The sequence below is a fragment of the Taudactylus pleione genome, unplaced genomic scaffold (assembly GCF_031769625.1).
Source record: "Taudactylus pleione unplaced genomic scaffold, aTauple2 ptg000959l, whole genome shotgun sequence".
NCBI lineage: Eukaryota > Metazoa > Chordata > Amphibia > Anura > Myobatrachidae > Taudactylus > Taudactylus pleione.
In genome coordinates, this window is record NW_028285360.1 from 6,759,803 (window position 1) to 6,775,573 (window position 15,771).

Consider the following 15,771-nt stretch of genomic DNA (forward strand, 5'->3'; position numbering starts at 1 on the left):
ATTTTGATTTTTACTAAGAATATTTTCTAGCGTTTTTCTGGAAGTCTTTCCTAGGCTGGTTGGACATAGGATGATAGATCACATACCTATATCACCCATGGCCGGATTACCAAAGGGGCGGGTGGAGCTTCAGCTCCAGGCCTCCTATCAAAATAGGCCCGCAGCATCTGTTGTGCTGTGGCAGACAAGAAACATTTTTTTCCTGCTAGGCTGCTCCATCCAGCCTCCGCTGTCTGCGGCTGTCTGAAGCTCCGCCCCCGGAACCCGACCACCCCCTCCCTGCCCTCCCTGCGGCTGTCTGAAGCTCCGCCCCCAGAAAGCCCTGCGGCAATCGACCACCCCCACCCGCTCTCTCGGCCGCCGCCCGCAGTCCAGACACCGGACTGATTCATGAAATTGTATGCGCAGTGGAAGGGTTCAATAGCCATCCCTGCACAGAGTGTCTCAGCTCCGCACTGCATGCCATCACAGCTGCCACCCCCACTACCGCAACCTTAAGCAGCCGAGCAGTAGGAGGAACTTATCTCCGTGAAGGCAGCCCGCGTAACAGGGTGACTGATCCGGTCTCTCTGATGGCATGGCTGCTGACTGCTGAGTGGGATGTCATGTCCAAATGGCTGCTGCTGATCTGAGCCTCACACATTAAAAAAGTATGCTGCAAACACTGACTGTATTTTATTGATCAAGTTTCATATAAAGTATATATATATATATATATATATATATATATATATATATATAAAATGTGTGTGTATGTATATATGTATGTATGTGTGTATATATATATATATATATATATATATGTGTGTGTGTGTGTATATATATATATACTAATTTAGCCAGCGCCTCTGTCTCAATCCCCTGCTCAGCCCCACCCCTTAACTGCTGCCCTCCCCCCTTGCGTGGCTCCATTCCACCAACACCCCCTGTTGCAACTTTGTCCCCATCCACTTCATCACGGCTCCATTCCGACATCACTGCCACCATACTTACCCCAACAGCTGATCCTCTACTAATGCTGTCCCGTCTCCCTCGCAGTGGGAGCCATTGGGGCTCCTGCATTGAGTAGACGTGATGGCGTTACACAATTATTCTGTAGTATATATGAATATATGTGTGGGTGTGTATATATATATATATATATATATATATACACAATCAGGTGCATAAATATTGGGACATTAACAGAATTTTCATATTTTGGCCTTTATTCACCACCACAATGGCTTTGAAATGAAACAAACAAGATGTGCTTTAACTGCAGACTTTCAGATTTAATTTGAGGGTAATTACATCCAAATCAGGTGAACAGTGTAGGAATTACAACGGTTTCTATATGTGCCTCACCAGGGCCGCAACTAGGGGGGGGCTAGAGGTGCACATGCACTGGGAGCCTGAATGCAGGGGTGAAAGAGGGATGACTCACGTTGGCTTGGGGGCTGGAAAGTCAGAAAACGGCCTTCCAAAAATGGCCGCCGCCAAGGAGAAGACAGATGCTAGAGGTCCTTACTGCACCTCTAGTGTCTGTTAGGCCAGCGCAAGTGCCGGAGAAGATTCTGAAAGCTGCTTCTTCTCCCGTGAAACCGCCTGGCAACGAGCATAAACCCCATGGCAACGAGCATGTAAACCCTGGCAATGAGCATAAACCCCATAGCAACAAGCATGAATCCCCCTGGCAATGAGCATGAAACCCCCTGGCAACGAGCATAAACCCCCTGGCAATGAGCAGGTAATTTTAAAGTAATTAGAAGCCTTACTGTGGAGCATAAAAATGGTGTCGGGCAAATATGCAAGTGGCACTTTGGTAATAGGCATTACAGTGTGTGGCATAATATGTAATGGGCATTATTGTGTGTGGAATAATGTAAGTCACTATACCAGGGACGTTTGACTAGTGCACTGCCTTATGGAGGAGCAAGGACAAAATCCAGGTACGGGAAGGGAGGGGGCGCAAAATTGCTACCTTGCACCGGGTGACAGATATCCTAGTTACGGCCCTGGCCTCACACTTTTTAAGGGGTCAAAAGTAATGGGACAAACTAAACAATCCTAAGTCTAACTTTCACTTTTTAATACTTTGCTGCAAATCCTTTGCAGGCAATTACAGCCTGAAGTCTGGAACGCATAGACATCACCAGACGCTGGGTTTGATCCCTGGTGATGCTCTGCCAGGCCTCTACTGCAAATGTCTTCAGTTCCTGCTTGTTCTTGGGGCATTTTCCCTTCAGTTTTGTCTTCATCAAGTGAAATGCATGCGCAATCGGATTCAGGTCAAGGGATTGACTTGACCATTGCATAACATTCCACTTTTTAGCCTTAAAAAACTCTTTGGTTGCTTTTGCAGTATGCTTCGGGTCATTGTCCATCTGCACTGTGAAGCGCCGTCCAATGAGTTCTGAAGCATTTGACTGAATATGAGCATATAATATTGCCCGAAACACTTCAGAATTCATTCTTCTGCTTTTGTCAGCAGTCACATCATCAATATATACAAGGGAACCAGTTTCATTGGCAGCCATACATGCCCACACCATGACACTACCACCACCATGCTTCACTGATGAGGTGGTATGTTTTGGATCATGAGCAGTTCCTTTCCTTCTCCATACTCTTCTCTTCCCATCACTCTGGTACAAGTTGATCTTTGTCTCTTCTGTCCATAGGATGTTGTTCCGGAACTGTAATGGCTTTTTTAGATGTTGTTTGGCAAACTCTAATCTGGTCTTCCTGTTTTTGTGGCTCACCAATGGTTTACATCTTGTGGTGAACCCTCTATATTCACTCTTGTGAAGTCTTCTCTTGATTGTTGACTTTGACACATATATACCTACCTCCTGGAGAGTGTTCTTGATTTGGCCAACTGTTGTGAAGGGGTTTTTCTTCACCAGGGAAATAATTCTTCTGTCATCCACCACAGTTGTTTTCCGTGGTCTTCCAGGTCTTTTGGTGTTGCTGAGCTCTCCGGTGCGTTCTTTCATTTTAAGAATGTTCCAAACAGTTGATTTGGCCACACCTAGGACCTCATTCAGAGTCGGTCGTTGCGGCCGCACGGTCGTACGCATACAATGTTTTTCTTTCTGCGCCTGCACACGGCTAGCAGTGCGCATGTGCGTATGAGCTCAACCGATCACAAATACTATCGGTCGTAGGGCTTCCGACCCGGAAGTAGATTGCTAAAGTTGATTGACAGGAAAGACCATTTGTGGGAGTATACGGGGGTGGTGGTCAGGAAACGGAGGCGATCCAGCGTTTCAAGGCGTTTTAGGGGAGTGTATAATTTATCAGCTTCGTACGACCAAGAATTGCGGATGCATGAAAACGTCACTCTACGAACAGGCTGATCGTCCAGGCTAAGGTAGGCAAGAAGCGTCCGTAAGCCACAACAGTATAATCGTTAATCTGATGTTCCCTGCGATGTTTCGATTTTGAACCACACAAACCAAGTTGCTAAGATTGCTGCATTGTAACTGTTAACACTGCTAATTACCTTGTAACTCATTTCACTTGCGTGTGCATTAGTGAATTCGTAACCAAAATGTTTCTTTGTGCTTTTTAACCAGTTTTTTGCTCAAACAGTTTTTAAAACATCTAGCATTGTGTTTTGCGTAGCAGCCTTTTCAGATACCACACTGTTTAAACCTTGTATACATTGATATAGTTAAAGATAGACATTTTTGGTATGAAATTTTTTTATTTTTGTGAAATTTGCCTTTCATCACAATGTCAAGAATACTTGTTTAGGCAACATTTGTATATAATTAAAATAAAGAAGAAAACAAAATTTAAATGTTTGTTTAAAAAAAAAAAAGAGCTTGAGACATTGGTGACGAGAAATATGGGGACTGGACAACAGGTGAGGGAGGAAATATCCAGGGCTACTTGCATCGTTTGGGCCGGCTCGGAGAAAGAGGTAAGCTACGGACAGCCGACTGGCGTGTAACACGCCGACTGGCCTGGCCAGAGGTAGATGGGATTTCCTCTTGCCTATGCATAGGGCTCTCCATACTTGCGGGGGTGGCTGTTGGGCTGCCAGAGGTGGTGGTCCTGGGAGGAAGGGAGTCTTGCTCCATCATGGCAGGTGGGTTGGCCTGCTCCTGGGTATTGGCCAAACGATCTAGGGCCCCAGCAATGGTCTCCAGGGCCACCACCACCCTCACCAGAGTGGTCTTCATCCTCAGAAGAATACATGTGTTATCCTGAGTTTGGGAGACCAACCTGGTGAGGAGAGGCACTGCTCGGTCTGATGTTTGCCCTGGAGTAGACTCCACAGGGTCCCCAGATGGAGTACTTGGATCCTCCCCTGCAGAGTCCCCATCTGTGCTGGACCCCGACCTGACCTCAGGACAAGGCACTACCTCCTCTGAGTCTGGAATATAAATTAAATAATGTTATTTGTTTTTCCAAAAAAAAAAAAAAAAAAAAGCCGTTTCAGCTTTATACTTTTTGGCTTACAAAATTAAATTACCTTCTTGCACATGTGGAGCGTTGAAGTCGGCCATGTCAGTGTCCATAGTGGACACGCCGACTATCTCCTCTTCTGTCACACATGCCTGAGCCAACGTCTCCAACCTTGTCAAGGCCAGCTCCTCAGGGATGGGACCACCACCTGTCCCTGCAGCATGGTCCACCCTACTCCGTAGCTTCCTCTTCAGTTGGTATGTGAAATCCGTCCAGCTGTCAATGTTATTTTTGAAATTTGAAGTGTTAATTTTTTTAAATAAGATCAAGCTTTGTCCTTCAGTACACTCACAATATCATTTTCTTACCATTTTTTTACGACTTTCTGTGTTCTGTAGGTTGTCCCCACACCATTAACAGCCCTGGATATCTCCTCCCAAATCCTGTCTTTGGCTTCCGCTCCCATATTTCTGGGTGCATCGACTAGGTTCTCCATTGTCATGGTCACCAATGTCTCAAGCTCGATCCGTGAAAATGGAGGGTTTCTTGGCTTTGGCCTGCTTGGGCCCACCTCCTCCTCCTCTACTGCTGGACTTTGATTCCCAGCACCTGCAACAATTTTTCAAATAGTACAATTTTTAAAAATATTTTATGGTAAATATGACCAGTTCTTGTGTTGTGTTAAAAATGTGATTGGAACTTACCTGGCTCAGTTGGCCTCTGCTCACCATGCTCCTCGCTTGCCATTTTGCTACACTGTGAGAGAGCATGAAGAATACTGCTTCTGCAGACTTTTTTATAGATGTGATCGCATCCCTGGATTGGTTACCCGTGCATCCTTATTTCCCTAACAACAAATGCACACCTTTCCTGCATTCCGTAATCACTGCGTGGGTTGTGCTAGATGTGATCGCATCCCTGGATTGGTTACCCGTGCATCCTTATTTCCCTAACTACAAATGCACACCTTTCCTGCATTCCGTAATTACTGCGTGGGTTGTGCTAGATGTGATCGCATCCCTGGATTGGTTACCCGTGCATCCTTATTTCCCTAACTACAAATGCACACCTTTCCTGCATTCCGTAATCACTGCGTGGGTTGGGCTAGATGTGAGCGCATCCCTGGATAGATTACCCGTGCATCCTTATTTCTCTAACTACAAATGCACACCTTTCCTGCATTCCGTAATCACTGCGTGGGTTGGGCTAGATGTGATCGCATCCCTGGATTGGTTACCCGTGCATCCTTATTTCCCTAACTACAAATGCACACCTTTCCTGCATTCCGTAATTACTGCGTGGGTTGTGCTAGATGTGATCGCATCCCTGGATTGGTTACCCGTGCATCCTTATTTCCCTAACTACAAATGCACACCTTTCCTGCATTCCGTAATCACTGCGTGGGTTGGGCTAGATGTGAGCGCATCCCTGGATAGATTACCCGTGCATCCTTATTTCTCTAACTACAAATGCACACCTTTCCTGCATTCCGTAATCACTGCGTGGGTTGGGCTAGATGTGATCGCATCCCTGGATTGGTTACCCGTGCATCCTTATTTCCCTAACTACAAATGCACACCTTTCCTGCATTCCGTAATCACTGCGTGGGTTGGGCTAGATGTCAGCGCATCCCTGGATTGGTTACCCGTGCATCCTTATTTCCCTAACTACAAATGCACACCTTTCCTGCATTCCGTAATCATTGCGTGGGTTGGGCTAGATGTGAGCACATCCCTGGATTGGTTACCCGTGCATCCTTATTTCCCTAACTACAAACGCACACCTTTCCTGCATTCCGTAATCACTGCGTGGGTTGGGCTACATGTGAGTGCATCCCTGGATTGGTTACCCGTGCATCCTTATTTCCCTAACTACAAATGCACACCTTTCCTGCATTCCATAATCACTGCGTGGGTTGGGCTAGATGTGAGCGCATCCCTGGATTGGTTACCCATGCATCCTTATTTCCCTAACTACAAATGCACACCTTTCCTGCATTCCGTAATCACTGCATGGGTTGGGCTAGATGTGAGCGCATCCCTGAATTGGTTACCCGTGCATTCTCATTTCCCTAACTACAAATGCACACCTTTCCTGCATTCCGTAATCACTGCGTGGGTGGGGCTAGATGTGAGCGCATCCCTGGATTGGTTACCCGTGCATCCTTATTTCCCTAACTACAAATGCACACCTTTCCTGCATGTTTCAATAATTGGTGTTTGGTTTCTTTATTTAAGGCAAAGCCAAATGTTCCCTTACTTGTGGGTTGCAGTTGGAGTATTTGGTGGTGCAGGAGGTGTTGGATAATAGTTAAACAGTTTGAAGTTGATTGAGAGGTGCTTGTGTGTGTAGTTTGTGAGGTGTTTGTTTGAAGTTGATTGAGAGGTGCTTTTGTGTGTAGTTTGTGAGGTGTTTGTTTGAAGTTGATTGAGAGGTGCTTGTGTGTGTAGTTTGTGAGGTGTTTGTTTGAAGTTGATTGAGAGGTGCTTGTGTGTGTAGTTTGTGAGGTGTTTGAAGTTGATTGAGAGGTGCTTGTGTGTGTAGTTTGTGAAGTATTTGTTTGAAGTTGATTGAGAGGTGCTTGTGTGTTTTATATTTTTTTGGTATTAATTTATTTTGGTTGTGGTTTTTTTGGGGGATTTAATATTTTTTTAGTGGTTTTTTTTGTGTTCCTTTCTTTTTGGGTTGGTTTTTTTATTGGTGTTCTTTTTTTGTGTTTGTTTTTTTGTGGTGTTTTTTTTGTGTTTGTTTTTTTGTGGTGGTTTTTTTGTGTTTGTTTTTTTGTGGTGTTTTGTTTTTGTGTTCATTTTTTTGTGGTGTTGGTTTTTGTGTTCCTTTTTTTGTGGTGTTGGTTTTTGTGTTCCTTTTTTTGTGGTGTTGGTTTTTGTGTTCCTTTATTTTTTTTTGTGTGTTTTGTTTTTGGTGTTGTTTTTGTTTAGTAAAATTTGATTGCTTTGGAGTTTGAAAAACACCGTTAGTTTTTGGGCTTGATCCGATGACTTTTTTTGTTTGGTTGGCCGGCCTTTTGTCTTCCTAAATCCAACGTTATTTGAAGAATCAAGTAAGTGTGCCAGCCTACTGCATTTTGTTTGTTTTTATTTTTGGATCAACAATCATAATCTTCATTATTTTTTGTTTTTTAATCTAATTTTTTTTAAAAATATTTCTTAAAGGTGTTTAACACTCCTTTTTTGTCTGGAATCAGGTAAGTGTCTATTTTTTCATACATACACTTAATTTTTAGTTTAATCTATTTTTTTAACCAAAATTTTTGGGGAATATTGTTTATTGTTCTATTTTTAAATTCTAATTTGCTACATTTAACAACAATTCATATTTGCGAGATTAAAAATTAAGCATGGTTTTAACACTAAAAGTAGTAATATTGGTTTGTCCTTAAAAAATGTTTTTTTTTTATTTTACCCTCTCATTTTTAAATCGAACAACAAATACACATGTAGTGATTTCCAAAGATGGCACTGCCCGACCCTGTAAGAATATGCCCCATTATTATAAAGCTAAGTATTTTTGCACAAAATTTCACAATACACTCTGGAGAACCAATTAAAAATATAAATTTAACTTTACAGAGCGATGTTGGACAGCTAATACTGGCCATGTTGACCCCCACCAACCTTCCTCAGCCTCCTCCTGGGCGTAGGCATATGAGGTGTGCAAGGGCCAAGATATATAGAACACGTGTCACCCTTTTTGGAATGCCTGATGATGTGGTTGTTACCACTTATCGCCTGCCTCCTAATATTATCCTAGACACTCTTTCAATAATAAAGAATGATCTAGAAAGTCAGATTCACATTCCTACAGCAATCTCACCACTTACACAGTTGTTGGCGGTGTTACATTTCTGCGCCTCAGGCTCCTTCCAAACCACTGTGGGGCTGGTGGGTGGCCTCTCCCAGCCCTCATTTTCACGGATCCTGAGGCATGTGCTAGATGCATTTTTCAATAATCTAGCACATTTTATTAGTATGCCTTTGGATACGGAAACCCTTGATGTGGTAAAGCAGAAGTTTTTTGAAATTGCAGGCTTTCCACACGTCATAGGGGTAGTGGATGGCACTCACATAGCACTTCAGCCCCCTGCATGCAGGGAACAAATATATAGGAACCGCAAACATTACCATTCTCTAAATGTAATGGTGGTATGTGATGCCTCCCTCCAGATCCTCTCCCTGAATGCTAAATTCCCAGGCTGCAGCCATGATGCGTATGTGATCCAGCATTCAGTGATTTGGCCCAAATTAAGCACACTGCAAGCTGGTGACACGTGGATTCTTGGTAAGTAAAAATCCAGTATGTTTTTCTTGTAATAGTGTAAACAGGTTCTCATGGTAAGTGTATATCTTTTGGTGTCCCATTTCCATCAGGTGACAGTGGATATCCTTGCACGCCCTGGCTGCTGACTCCTTATTTGACTCCCACACCAGGGCCCCAAACTCACTATAATGCTGCGTTTACTGCCACCAGGCAGGTGGTGGAGCACTGTATTGGCCTTTTAAAGGGCCGGTTCCAGTGTCTCCATCACTCTGGTGGTGCACTCATGTACTCACCGGATATGGTTTCTCGCATTGTGGTCCTGTGTGGGATTTTACACAACATTGTAATAAGGAGTCGAGTGCCCATGCAGCCAGAGGAGGCCTTGCCAGAGGATGGCTCCCCGGAGGAAGGTGTTGTGATGCTGTCGGTGGGGGCCAGATGCGATGATGTTGTTTCACGTTTTTTTAGGTATGCATATTTAAATTTTTTGGAAAAGAAAATACTTTTTCTTTTGTTTTCTTTTCCTACCAACAAAATCACAACACTTTCCAAAACATGGATAAAAAATGGAACCCATTGGCAATACCCTGTATGTTTTTGGACAACTAACACATTTTGCACGTATATCCCCCAACATGTTTAGTTAATTTGCCTTTTGTTTTAGTAATTGATATGTTTTCCATTCCAAAATCTGTTTGTTTTTTACTATACTTGTTTAGGTTTGACTAAGCCAGATGTTTAATTTGCCAAAACCATGAGGACATTTGTTATGTGTGAATCTGTTATGTGTTTTTTTTTACCATTAAAAGCCTGTTGGCAAAATGTTTGTTATGTAATAAATGTTTTAAATGATGCAAAAATGTAGTTGCTTGTTTGTTGTAAAAAATTGTAACCCATTTTGAGGTGTATAATGTATGCCAACCCATAATTGAAAAATAAATAACATTACTGCAAATTTTCTAAAGGTTTACTAATACATGTTTTAAGTTCTTACACTATGGAAAGGCACCCACCTTTGTTCCTAAAAAATTTCACATGCAGAATTACACCCTTTAATGTGTGGCAAAAAAGAGGACAAATGTTGGAAATAACACAACTTTATTTTTTTTTATAGAAATGTCATAAAAATTTAAAACAAATAAATAAAAAATACTACACATCCTCCAAACACCCCACTAATCTTTGGAGGCAGCAGTAGGCCTGCATTAAGTAGCCCGAAGTCTTGCGCAGCTCCTCCCGAATTTCCCTCAGGATGTGGGTTAGATCTGTAGAAAATGTGAAAAAAAATGCAGATTAAATACTTCATTACAATTAGAAACATTTGAACATTACACATTATTCAATGTACCAAAACATGTTTAAACACACTGATGTTACGGTGTGTTTGAAAGTATCAGACACACAACATTATTAATAGGTTTCTACTTTTCTGTTGTTCAACTAATTTTAAACCATAACTATGTGGCATAAGCCAAAATCCACTATGATGATGTTACAAATAATGGGAGGTGTATTTTTAAGTCATGATGGCCATATCCTTAAAACATAATGCACGTATTCACTTTTAGAATGTTGTTGATAAACCAAAATAAAATATGATTTGTTTGCTATAAAAAACATCACTTTGCCTAAGTACATTAGTACATTTTAAACACAGTGTACACAACATCAACAAGGGTAGTCTGGTTCCTAGCACCTTTGCAAGTTTGGTGACAGGTTTTTTTACATTGTAAAATACTAATCCAAATTTAATCATTAGTTCCTCAAACTCCCAAAAAATTTTCAAAATACAAAAAATATATATTTTTGAGGACCCCAAAATAAAAAAAGGGCCAGACAATAAACATAAGGTTGTAAGTCTGAAAAACAGCATTACTGCGCAATGATGTTAAACCCCATACAGCAAATTTTGAAAACTGCAAAAAAACCACAGAAATTTTAACAAATACATGGATAACAACAACACCCCAAAAAATTTAAACCAAAAAAAACATACCCTGAGAGTGTTCAGACACAGCAACAGATGGTGCCGGCGAAGCTTCGGGTGAGGGTGAATATTCGGGAGTGGGGGGAATGGTGGAAGGGGAAATGGAGGCGGAAAGATCACAGGGAGGGGAGATTTGGGACTTTTGGGATGAGTGGGCAGGGGAGGGAGGCAGACTTGGAGAGGATTGAAAGAGGGAGGGAGGGTTACTGGGGGAGTATGGTGGTGGGGAGGGAGGGCTGGGTTGAGGAGATGCAGGTGAGGGCTGCTGGTTGGTAGCTTGTCTTAGGACTCACCGTGCCCTTCTCTGTCTCTGCTGGGCTTCTAAAATGTAAACATAAAAACCCAAAAATAAAGTTTTGAATTTCGGTTACACAATACAAGTACACATTCTGTACAATAGGGACAACATACAGGAGGGTTTTTTAACATTGACTAAAATAATTGGCAAAGCAACATACATTTTTAACAGTCCACTAATTAATACTTCTAAACAAACGCATACTTACGTCTGCGTATTTACAAACGCAAATTCCTGAGGAGCGCAGGTGACCGGCGGCCCAGGTCCGACTAGCGACGCTCCAATTGGGCAATGTTTCTGCGAAACCCCGCTGATCGGAGGGCTCGCCTCACCTCCGCATAGGCGGCCCGTTTTGTCCTATTTGAAATGGGCGGCACAGCATGGATGATCCACCTGTCCATTATGTTGACCAGGACAAGCAGCTCTCTCCTGGTAAACGCTGCGGCTCTCATGATGGCAATGGGCGTTTTTACAGAAAACATGAAATATACATGGGGTAGAAAAAATATGATTGGCTAAAATATTTACACTTTCATCAAAAACACCACTATTGGCCAATCCTTTGATCATGTGTTCCCGAAAAATAAGGTCACATTTGATTGGCTACAACACGCAGTGTGCAATTGCAAACATAAGAGTGCAAATGAGCCTAACGCAAAATGCACATGCATTTATAAAGTTAACACAATTAGCAAACGGACATTCACAGTTAATAAACCTTACTTTGTTTTTAACATTGTGTGAAAAAATAAGAACGGAGAAAACAAACACGAAATTAACAATAAAGTTTATTAACACATGATAAAAAACTCATTTGAAAGAACAGCAAGAGTTAAACACTTAATTAGATAATTGCCAACAAGCTAATAACAAGCTGATCGATAGTCCATGTAAACATGACATGTGACCATCAAAACAGCACATACGGCCGCAAACATCAGAACATAATTAGCATACAGCGACTGACAGCGCCTGACTACGATTCACTCGATCGTTCTTTCAGATCAGTCGGTAGCTAGAGGAGGTGCAGTGCTAACGAATGAGCGTCACTTTGTTTCCGATCGCCCTGCCGTACGATCGGATTTTGCGGTCATTGGTCGTACGACCGTGCGGCTGCAACGACCGACTCTGAATGAGGTCCCTAATGTTTTTGCTATTTCTCTGATGGGTTTGTTTTGATTTTTCAGCCTAATGATGGCTTGCTTCACTGATAATGACAGCTCTTTGGATCTCATATTGAGAGTCGACAGCAACTGATTCCAAATGCAAATGTCACACCTAGAATCAACGCCAGACCTTTTACCTGCTTAATTGATAATGTAATAACGAGGGAATAGCCCACACCTGTCCATGAAATAGCTTTTGAGTTGATAGTCCCATTACTTTTGGCCCCTTAAAAAGTGGAAGGCACATATAGAAACCATTGTAATTCCTACACCGTTCACCTGATTTGGATGTAATTACCCTGAAATTAAATCTGAAAGTCTGCAGTTAAAGCACATCTTGTTTGTTTCATTTCAAAGTATGAAAATTCTGTCAATGTCCCAATATTTATGCACCTGACTGTATATATATATATATATAAACACACACACACACGTCAGGCTTCACACGTACATGTTATAGCATATGTTTTACGCACTATAGGTGAGTAGCGAGGCGAGTAGCGACTTGTGTGTATTTTTGTGTGTCAGGGACACTGCAATGTGGCATAATGTGTATCTGGGGCTCTGGAATGTAAAATAAAGTGTTTCGGACGCATAACGATGTGTATCAGGGGACACTGCGATGCTGCATAGATGTACTGGGACACAGTGGTATATAGTGTACCATGGGCACTACAAAGTAGCAGTATGTGTAATGGGGCCTCTACAAAGTGGCATAATGCATCTTGGGGTGCACTAACATGTGACATAATGTGTACCTGGGGCACTAAAATGTGGCATAGGGCCTGATTTGATGAGTCGCATGCATAAGTGCAGGCACCAGCATCTATTGGCGTTCACCCATCTGCGACTTTATTCAAATGCCACTAGAAACTCCATCCCTTATGTACATCAGACAAACATGCAAGGACTGAGACGTCCACTTTTAGTGCCCAGAAATGCAGTAATAATGATTGGTGCGTCCTTATATGCCACCATCTGCAGTGTCTCTGTCTGACCATGGCCTCCTATGCCTGACATGCCCACAACACTCCCATAATGCCCATTCAATGGACCATGGGCCATATTTAGTTAGGGAGCGAAAAGTCTGTGCTGGACTTTTTACTCCACATCAGAGCTTTTCTGTTGATAAAGTATTGGGCGCGTGCCTGCTTTATCCCCGTATTCACTTTGGAGCCAGCGAAAACAGGAGCCTCCGGAAAGGTAAGTATCGGGAAAAATAGGGGAATTTTGGGGAATTCATCCAGGGACCCCCTAATGATGTCCTGACATGGGGAATCACTGTGGGTACCCCTGTTTTTCCCTGCTGAAGGTAATTAGGGTTTTTAAATAGCGCCAGCAGGTGTTTTCTTGAAGCTATGAAGACGTGATGAAGAATAGCACTTACATTTTTTTTTTGTAAAATTAGTTATTCCTATCAAATTTGGGGTACATGCAAATGGGGGTAAGCATATTTTTAAGTTCCTAAAGTGATATTTAAAAATTCTGCAAAAATGCACCTGCCGCTACTCTGCACAATGAAGAAAACACCTGCCGGATACTTGGGGACCCCACCAGAATTAATTTTGTTAGTTTAGCACTTTGTTCCCCTATTTTTTTTTCACCCCCAAATTAAAGTACATTTTTTGGGGTGTCCCGATTTTTTTTTAACCGTTTTTCTGACACAGCTTTTTTTTAAATGATACTCCCAGGGGTGCAGGCTAATTTTTTCAAGCCTGCACCCCTAAACCCCAATTCTGCACTTTTTTTCGCCATGTAAAACATGGTGAAAACTTATCCCCGTTTATTTTCAAAGACTTTTAGCACCAGCGAAAAGTCTTTGAAATTGAATACAGGGATAATTCAAACATGCAAAAATGACGTCATCAGCGTCAATTATCGCCGATTCCGACTTTTCACAGCCTAATTGAATATGGCCCCATGTCTGCGTGTATTCCTAGCCACCACCCAGTCTCGTCCCAGGATCGCCCATCACTTTTCCACAACATTTCTGATCCCATGCGTCTCTTTCACAAAAGCGCCATTGTGTCTCTGTGTAACGCATGTGCCATAGTGGTTTTTAGGAATTATAGGGCATGCATAATTGCAAGAAATTGCTTAATTACGTCAACAGTGCATTGTGTACGGCCCTAAATAATGTTCAAAATGTGATTGCTGTATGTATCTATAGATAGAAAGATATATGCTTGTGTGTTTGCATGCTTGGTGTGTATATATTATATATATATATATATATATATATAAAATAAATAAACATTTTATTCAATGTTCAATAATATAGCAGGTGGTGTATACTTCAATGAAGCGGAGTGGAGGGGAGAGAGTAAGAGGTGGTAGACGGTAGGTGGTAGCTATGTCCTACATGGTACTAGTCATATGCCCTGTGCAGTGGCGTAACTTCATCCCAGGTGCCCGGAGGCAAGATAAATGTTGGTGCCCCCCACCAAACTAAAATGTACCACCCCCCAGCACCTATGCCAGCCCCAGCTGCCGCCGCCCCCCTTATGCAGTTCCTTTTATATAATGCCCCCAGTAGTGGTCCGCCTATGTAGTGCTCCCCAGTAATGGTCCCCCTATGCAGTACATCCAGTAGTGAGCCGCCGGTAGTTGCCCCTGGTAGTGAGGCCCCTTGTAGTTGCCCCCAGTAGTGAGCCCCTGGTAGTTGCCCCCAGTAGTGAGGCCCCTTGTAGTTGCCCCAGTAGTGAGCCCCCTGTAGTTGCCCCCAGTAGTGAGGCACCTGTAGTTGCCCCCAGTAGTGTGGCCCCTGTAGTTGCCCCCAGTAGTGAGCACCCTGTAGTTGCCCCCAGTAGTGAGGCCCCTGTAGTTACCTCCAGTAGTGAGGCCCCAGTAGTTGCCCCCAGTAGTGAGGCCCCTGTAGTTGCCCCAGTAGTGAGCACCCTGTAGTTGCCCCCAGTAGTGAGTCCCCTGTAGTTACCCCCAGTAGTGAGGCGCCTGTAGTTACCCCCAGTAGTGAGCCCCTGTAGTTGCCCCCAGTAGTGAGCCCCTGTAGTTGCCCCCAGTAGTAGGCCCCTGTAGTTGCCCCCAGTAGTGATGGCCCCCACCGCGCTCACACACACACAAAAAAAACAAACAAACACTTACCTTTATCCCCGCTCCAGTGCTGCTGCCGTCCATCCCTGGTGTCTGCTCCTCGGCACTATGGGAGTGACGTCATTACGTCACTCCCATAGTGCACTGCGGGACCCGGAAGACGGAGTTAACTCCTGAGCTCTGTCCTCGGCGTCCGCTCCTCGGCACTATGGGAGTGACATTATGACGTCACTCCCAGAGTACACTGCGGGACTCGGAAGACGGAGTGAGCTCCGTCCTCCAGCTACCGCCAGGAGGATAGGAGCCGGGCGTCCGCTGGTAACACACTCAACGGGTGCCCGGCAAATGGAGGGTGCAGGGGTGCGACCGCACCCCTTGCACCCTCCGTAGTTACGCCAATGGAGGTGGAGCGCCGATCAGCGGCGCTGCTTCTCCATGCAGCTCCCGGGGACAATGGAGCCAGGTGCCCCCTTCAGGGCTGACGCCCAGCGGCAAATGACTCCATTGTCTCCGGGAGTTCCGCAACTGGCCCTGTGCAGACCAACCCCCCACAACTGTAGTCACAGCCCATTGTGCTGATCACACCCCCTGCG